General features: G+C 44.2%; 1 long non-coding RNA gene across 1 annotated transcript; it reads left to right on the plus strand.

Moving 5' to 3' along the window:
* Positions 1–2,699: 2,699 nt before the first annotated feature.
* Positions 2,700–4,386, plus strand: LOC107310054 (uncharacterized). The gene is made up of 2 exons (XR_001553456.3): positions 2,700–2,852; positions 4,228–4,386. It is a non-coding gene; the product is annotated as an uncharacterized LOC107310054 (long non-coding RNA).
* The last annotated feature ends 3,905 nt before the right edge of the window (positions 4,387–8,291 follow it).

The raw sequence follows: 8,291 nt of genomic DNA on the forward strand, positions 1-8,291 counted from the left end.
CACTCTGAAGCAGCTTTGCTGTAATCTAAGAATTGTGGTTCTGGTCTTTTTGTTTGGTCTTGGGAGAAATGGTCAGCAAAGCGATGATGTGCCAAGTGCGTCCCTTACTCATAGGAATTCAATTGCTAACCCTGTTGGATTTAGGTTACAAAAGGTTTAGGTTATTAAAATGACGGCTCACTCTTTGCTGGTGCTCTTGATCATTTAAAATGGCGGTCCTTGTAGATCCACAGCACAAGGAGAACATTGCAGAAACCACCACTCGGTTGTTTAAAAAGTGCACTGGTAGGATTCCTGTGTCCTTGGCACAGCTCCTGGTGTAAGGGGAGGCATGGAAAATACTCTGACAGAGGACTTTGTGGGTTTTTACAGAGAGTGACTTTGTAACTTTGTAAATGGATGGGTTTATTTTGATCTGTGACATCATTCCTTATCGTACCAGTACCTTCTTTTAATCTATGAACTATGAATTATGTGTTCAACATCAGGATCTACCCTGACTTGGTTCTCCCTAGAAGAAACTGTTCTTTGGATCTGTATCGATTTGTATGGAGATAAGAAACCTGGGATCCTCTGCAGGTATGAGAAACGTGTGCTCCTTTTGCCACATAGTTTTTAACGGACCTCGCAACCTCTTTGAGAAGATGCTTCAGAGCTTTTTCTACCTTTGTCCCAACTTTACAAGTAACGGCTCCATCCCCTGCGCTCCTCAGAAGGAAGCGGGCCAGGAACTTGTGGCCAATACCCAACTCCATCAGTAGGTGGCACTGCAGCCCCTAGCACCGGCTCAGCTGAAGGACGAGCGGCCCGCGGGACAAGTTCTTCTAATAGGTTTGGGTTTCGTTCGTTTGTTTATCCGTCCTAAAGAGCTCCTTTGACGCAGCGTACAGAAGAAAACACGGTCACAGTTCCCGCAGAAGCTCTGCTCCTAGCACGACAAGGACTAACGCTGCTGGGATCCTATATTACGCTTGGTCCTGTAACGATGAACTGCAAATCACCAATGCTATAGTTTTTAGCCATACCTATACAATATTTTTCCTTTTTAGACTCTCAAGGGAGTGTATAAACAGTTGGGGGAATGACTGTTTATGAGGGCGGATAGCAATGAGAGGGAATGGTTTTAAACTGGAACAGGGGAGGTTTGGGTTAGATATTAGGAGGAGGTTTCTCACACAGAGGGTGGTGACACACTGGAACAGGTTGCCCAAGGAGGCTGTGGATGCCCCATCCCTGGAGGCATTCAGGGCCAGGCTGGATGTGGCTCTGGGCAGCCTGGTCTGGTGGTTGGCAACCCTGCACATAGCAGGGGGTTGAAACTGGATGATCATTGTGGTCCTTTTCAACCCAGGCCATTCTATGAAGCTTTATGGCATTTAGCCGCCCTGATCAAACAAGACCCAGAGCCTGGCAAAATGGTGGGTAATTCAGACATTGGGATTTCTCTTGCAAAGAAATTCTAACCCCCCACTCATCTCTGATGCAGAAGGAGCCTTAAAGTCTGTCTGCTGGAACCAGTCACTCTGGATTTATAGAATACCTGTAGTTTTACATTGTGGCAAACTCATTCTGGGTAAGAGACAGAGAATCTCCCAGTATCCCTCACAGAGGACACAAAGGTGTTTATGCCTTTCTCCATCTGTCTATTTTATTTTTTTAAACTCAGTTGTTTCTAGTTAGGTCACTTGAGTTGAGAGCTGGAACAATGCAGCCTTGCATCCTCCCAGCTAGAAGAAACAATTCCAAGTAGGCCTACAACATTCACACTGAGTATAAAACCACTGGACCATTGAATAAGGGAGGGCTGAACCATCACAGGCTGCCTTTCTTTTAGTGCTGGTTTTTGTTTTTTTTCCTAGCAGTGAAGGAGCTTAGGCAATGATCTCAGCAGAAAGGATCACAGAGATCAGTTGTACCTGAAGACAGGCTGTTTCCTGCTCTCCAAGGTGAAGCTCCCAAAAGCTGTGATTCACAGGAGGGGTTGGCACGTTTGTTTCCTTTGGTAGCATGGACAACGGGCAACGGAGCTGAACTCTAAATGAGTTTTAGCTTATAAACTGTTTCCTTTTCAGGACTGTTTGTGAGAAGCAGTGCCTCACCAGGGAACTGCCTCACACATCCCGTATCTGGCCTAACGCCCACCCCCTCCTTCCCATGAATGTAGATAATAACTTTAACAGGTTGGTACTGAACTTACCCTTTAAAGCTGTGTGCTGTACGCTGCTGGGACTCAGCTCCTGAACGTCCTCGTGCAATTCACTGGGGACAGGGATTTTTTTTGCTGTCCAGAGCTGTGTCCCTACTTGTGAATTTCAGCCTTAACTCCTGTAGAAAGAGCAACCGTGACTCCTTCCTTTCCCTTTAGTATTTCTGTTGATGAGATGCAGCAGAAGCTTGTTTTGATAGTTACTAATTTTAGTGCCTAACTCCCCTAGACAGAGAGAAGCATCTGTCAGTGCGACAGGCATAGTACAAAACGATGCCGAGCATTCTTCCCTGTCATCCAGAAACCAAGTGGCGAGTATTTAGAGTGCCAACAACCAAATGTCAACTAGAATGATGACTGGTCTAAAAAGCATGAGAGTCTGAGGGGAATTCGTATCATCGGGGTGACTGAGTCTAAACACCAGGCACTCGGTGTGACCTTTGCAGACTATCTCCTAGCGGCAGGCAGGCACGGTTTGCGTTGCTGTTCAAACAACCTTAGCTGGCTGCTGACTCATCGCTACTTCCACTCCACGCATCCCGGGGCTTAAGTACAAAAATTGTTTTAGTGGCGCTCATTAGCCGGGAAAGGCAAACCTAACTGGAATTCCTATGTAATCACCATGAGATCAGAGGGGTCACATGAAGTGAGTATTTAAAAATATGTTCTGGGGAGGTGTGTGTGGAGGGAAAATCATTCGCACAGCTTTACCAGGGATGCATACCAGTCCCAGCAGGCTTCTTTCAGTGAGCAGATGAGAGCTGCAAATGAAAGATACTTGCAGCTGGGATTTTCCTGTTTAAATAACTGCAGGTCACTGTGACATCTGAAATGGTTGCAAGAAGCTACAATGAGCCCACAATCACTGCATGTTGCCCTTCTCCCTCGCCCCCCAACCACATACACAGTATTTCCATTAGAAATCTGCACAGCTTTATGCCCCACAGCCCCAGAAAGCTTCAAAGCTCCAAGGCTGGAGTCAGTTAAAAGAGGCGCTGCGAAGTTTCACGTTAGCGAGATAAACTCGTGAACTTTGTGATATATTTTTGGAAGAGAATGAAATGGAGTGGAACCGCTTGTAGTTAGCTCTTGCCTGATTCTACTGATTTAATAGCTAAGGTATGGCGTATTTATTAGAACTTGAGATGTATGTTGTGCAAAACAAGATATAAGACTGACTGTTATTGCTATTTTGTTGGCAAAAAGGGGAATTTGGCCATGAATCTAAGCTCTTCTCTGCTACTTACAAGAAAATTAAACAGGTAGCATTGCAATTTTCAATTGACAGAAGACAGCATTTCTTTCAGATTTTCTCTGAATTCTTTGCAACTAATTGAACACAGTCGTATAATTTAAGTACAGTAAGTAGCTCCTCTGCTGTAACAAACACAGGTATGCCAACTGCATGACTTTCTATTGCTTAGGATCTGAGGGAACAGCATGGAGTTGCACCAGGGGAGGTCAGGTTTGGGATTACGAAACACTTCTTCACTAGAGGAGGTCAGGCACTGGAACAGGCTGCCCAGGGCAGTGGTTATGTCCCCACACTGCAAGGAGCATCTGGACAACGATCTCAAACAAAGGTCTGAAATTTGGATGGTCCTGTGTGGAACCAGGGGTTGAACTCAATGATCCATGTTGGTCCCTTCCAACTCAGGATATTCTGTGATTCCATTGTTTGTTACTGGTGCTTTTTAGCACATCCATCTATTCGCGACCTCTTTGTGTAGGTGAGGCAGAGAACAGCAGAGCTGTTACTTATTTAGCAGAGTAGCTGTCTAAGGAAAGATTAAAATATCCGAAAGAGAAAATAGGGGCTGAGGCACTGGAATGTTTCCCAGTGCAAGTGGTCAGAGAGGTGCCTCCCTAGTCTTCTGCAAATGCTGGATACCAATGCCTCAGCAACTGTACAGGCAGCCCCTCCAGCAACCCAAAGCAATTCTGTTTCTCTCCTATCACCCCATTTCAGACCATTTTGCAAGCACTCAAATAAGTCAGTGGCCTGCACCTTTCTGTTCCAGGTTTTATACATGCCTGAAGGCTAAGACCCTCAAGCAACAAAGACATTCCCTTCCCTACTCTGTGTACCACAGCCTGGACCTCACCTTGAGACAAGATTGAAAGCAGCTAATAAACCGACAAGCTTTTTGCAAGTTTTGGAGAATAAAAATTCAAGCACTTCCAGGATTAAGTGATAAATTACTTAACGGCAGCTTTGAAAATGCTGGCAGTATCTTAATGGTATGTCAGTACCTCAGATATTTAAGGCTCCACGTAGAAGCATCAAATCAGATTCTTGCAGCCATCTGTGGGTGCTCAGCAATGGGATAACACAACAGTGTAATGTCATTTGGGGGCAGAAGGTAAGTGTGCTATGGAACTAAGAGTCTACTATGGCTAATGTTCTTATTAGTGAGGTCTGGAAGATCTTACCCTACGCTAGATTTTCAGAGCTGCTAATTATGCTATCCCTGATCTCAAATATTGCTAAGAAAAAACAAATATTGGACAAGGGGGTGCTGGCTGCCTATTTTCACTGCCACTTTCAATAATAGAAGGATAATTTACACCTATGTGGCTGATTCTGGATTATTCTTACCTGTGATAGATTCAGTGCTTTGCACACACCCTTTGCAGGAATGTTTTTGTTATCAGCGGTTTTAAAAGAGACTTATAAAAGCAAGGAGAGACTGTGATTATGAACAGGTGAGGGGATGTTTACTTGAGTTATTTCTTCTCTTTCCAACCCCTCCATGCCTTCCCTAAGCATTTTCACGGGTTTTCTTTCGACAAATTGTACTGAATTCATTGAGGATCACTTAACACCGTCATTTCAGCAACATCATGCAGGTTTCCAGTATTTATGTTTACATACTGATACGTAACTCTGACTCACTTCCTGACTTCGCTGTTCTCTGGTTGTTGGGGTTTGGTGGTTTTTTTTTGTTTCTGTGTGTTGTTTTTTTTTAGTATTAGTTTTTCTAAAAGGTACAATTGGCTCCAGTTTGAGCCCCCAATCAATGGCGAATTATTGATTTTGTATACAATTTCCTCCATTTTATTTCTGTAGCAACTGAAATTTTTACCTGGTGAATCTCATTGCATTCATCTGCTGTACATGGCTGATAGCAGATGCATATCCAGGCATGTTCTTACACAATCCACAAAGGTTTGTTTCAACCTTTTGTCCCCAGAAGCTGTGGAGAAAAGGACTCTGTTAAATCTATTTAGAACAGAAGTTGGCTGGGGTGAGGAGTTTTATCCCTGTAAGTAAAAGCAGTGTGGCGTGAAGGTATTTGTAGCATGGGTTCTTTTAATGAATCTTAGCCACTTACTTGACTAAAGACACTAGACTGGTCTTACTTAAAAGTAAGCAATTAACTTTCAACACAGAAAATTATATTACTTAAAACTGTTACACATCTATCTGAACAATACTTACAGTGTCTTGTTGCTTTTATTGCCTTTTATTTTATTTTATTTTGGCCCCTGGCATTTTGTATGTAACAATCCAGACACCATGAGACATGTTTATTAAATACACTTGGGGCCTTTGCACAGTACAATCTTGTTTTATATCATTTTATACAATACACTATTACTGTAGCCAACTAATAAATAAGAACAGCATTCAGAAAGAAACTTTGGGGAAAGTGAGTATGTTCTGCATCCCATACTTATATATACTTTGGACTCCTGGAATAAGCTACATCTTTATTGGGAAAGAAATGCAGGCTTCTGAGGTGACTTCAGTGGCTGTTTTGCAGTTGGGCTGAAGATAGTTCCCCTTATTGTGCTGGAAAAAAACCAGCCAGCTGAAGAGCAACTTCCGTGCCAACGCTCTTAGAGCTCCAGACTGTGAGCTCCTCAGCGAGGTGACTCGGTCTGCTTTGTTTATACAGTGTCTGCTAAAATAGGGGTGGGGGTTGAAAACAATGTCAAAAGGCATTTCCATAATAAAAGTAATAAATACTTTCTCAGCAGAGGTGATAAATGCTGTTTTGAAAGCTTCCGCCTCTAATTCATCAGAACATCATTTCCACCTCTGTCTCTGCACGGGCTGATTTAACAGCTTTCTGTTAGCAGTATTCTAGATAATAAGTAGCAGTCAAAATGTTCCAAGACTTTCTTATCTCACAGCCTAACGACAAGAGGAGACAATTGTACTTTATTTGCTAACTACAGACTGTGCTTTATCTTGCATTTTGGCTTGTGTTATCATCAAGTTGCTAATCATCTGTTCTGTGACGCTGTCTGCACAGCTCCTCCACGCAGCTCTTGGCTGCAGTACATGGGCATGGTATCATAAAGCAGCAAACGATGCATTGGCACTTTCTGAGAACAGACATTAAGAGGCAAGATGCTCCTTTTGCCAGCCAGTGGAACGTGAGATATTCAAGCCACTAAATAAATGCTGTTATACGTCATCTGTCTACTGTATAGTCCACATGCTTCTGGCTATAGCTGAGCCACAGCCTCCATGCAGTTAGGTGAGAGAGCTAGCTTCCAGTCTCGGTAACACTATGTACTTCTGCAGCAGTAAGGCTTCCACATTTTGCGCAGCGGAATGAAAAGAACTGGGAAAGGCCCTTTGTAAAGTACCAGAAGGATTTTATTTCCTTGTTGATGTACTGAAGTTTCTGCTGATTCTTCCAAGCATGAAAGAATAAGTAATCTACTCATTTAACTTCAGATGTCCTGCCTAGCCTACAGGCCTGCACTCTGGTAATAGCTGCAGCTCTAAAGCCACCTCTGAGACCTCATGTTGTATTCAGATATCAGAAACTTTGGCTTAAATGAGCTCATTTTGTCTCATGCAGCTTTTATTATATTTTGCTACCGCACCTGCAAAAGCAATCCATTTTACCATAGAATGACAAAATATCTTGTATTGGAGGGGGCCTTAAAGCCCACCCAGTCCCACCCCATGCCATGGGCAGGGCTGCCCCCCAGCAGCTCAGCTGCGCAGGGCCCCATCCAACCTGGCCTTGAACACTCCAGGATGGGGTGCCACAGCCTCTCTGGGTATCTGTGCCAGCGCCTCATCACTCTCTGAATAAATTAATTCCACCTAACATCTCACATAAATCTCCCCTCTTTTAGTTTAAAGCCATTCCTCCTTGTCCTGTTACAATCAGACTGTACACTTTGTCTCCCTCCTGTTTGTAACCTCCTCTTGTATACTGAAAGCCCATAATGAGGTCAGCCCAGAGCCTTCTCCAACCTAAATAAGCCCAACCTTTCCATGTAGGAATGGTGCTCCGGCCCTCTGATCATCTTTGTGGCCCTTTGTGGATCTGCTCTACATCCCTCCTACTCTGGGGACCCAAGGTCTGGACACAGTACTGCAGATGGGGCCTTACAACGGCAGAGTAGAGGGGAACAATCACCTCTCTTGCCCTGCTGGTCACCCCTTCTTTTGATGCAGTTGAGACTACCATTGACCTTCTGGGCTGCAAGTGCACACTGCCAGGACCTTCAAGACCCTCTCATCAGGGCTGTTTGAATGAGTTCTTCTCCCAGACAGTACACATACCTGGGATTGCCCTGACCCAAGTGCAACACCTTGCTCTTGGCCTTGTAGAACCTCAGTTGTAGGCCCACTTTTCAAGCCTGCCGAGGCCCCCCTGGATGGCTTCCTGGCACATGTCTGCAGCAGGAGGTGACTTGGTTAAATGCGTCAGCAGGCTATGACGTTCCACAGGAAATAAGGTCTGCATCAATCCCTACAGCAGCACAATGTAAGTGAGCTGCTAAGAGCCCACGGAGAAGTTCCCAGGAAAACTTTACACTTAACCCAGATAATTACAGCTGCAGGTGGCATGTAAGCATGAATCACATGGGTGAAAGCAGTGCTGAAAAGTCAGCAAGCGTGGTTTTAGATGCCTATGAACTGAGTCCAACTATGTTTTACTGACCTTAATGCCAAGATGTCCTTAATCCTTGCACTAACCTCTAGCTGGAGTACAGCATGTCATTATCCTTTAAAATACGCAGGATTCAGAGAAACACTACTGTCCATTTGCTAATTCACATTCATTCAGGTAAATGCAGCAGTCATACCAGTTTGACAGGCAAATTTTGG

This window comes from Coturnix japonica, chromosome 2 (assembly GCF_054131305.1).
Source record: "Coturnix japonica strain WE chromosome 2, WE-NBRP24, whole genome shotgun sequence".
Classification (NCBI taxonomy): Eukaryota; Metazoa; Chordata; class Aves; order Galliformes; family Phasianidae; genus Coturnix; species Coturnix japonica.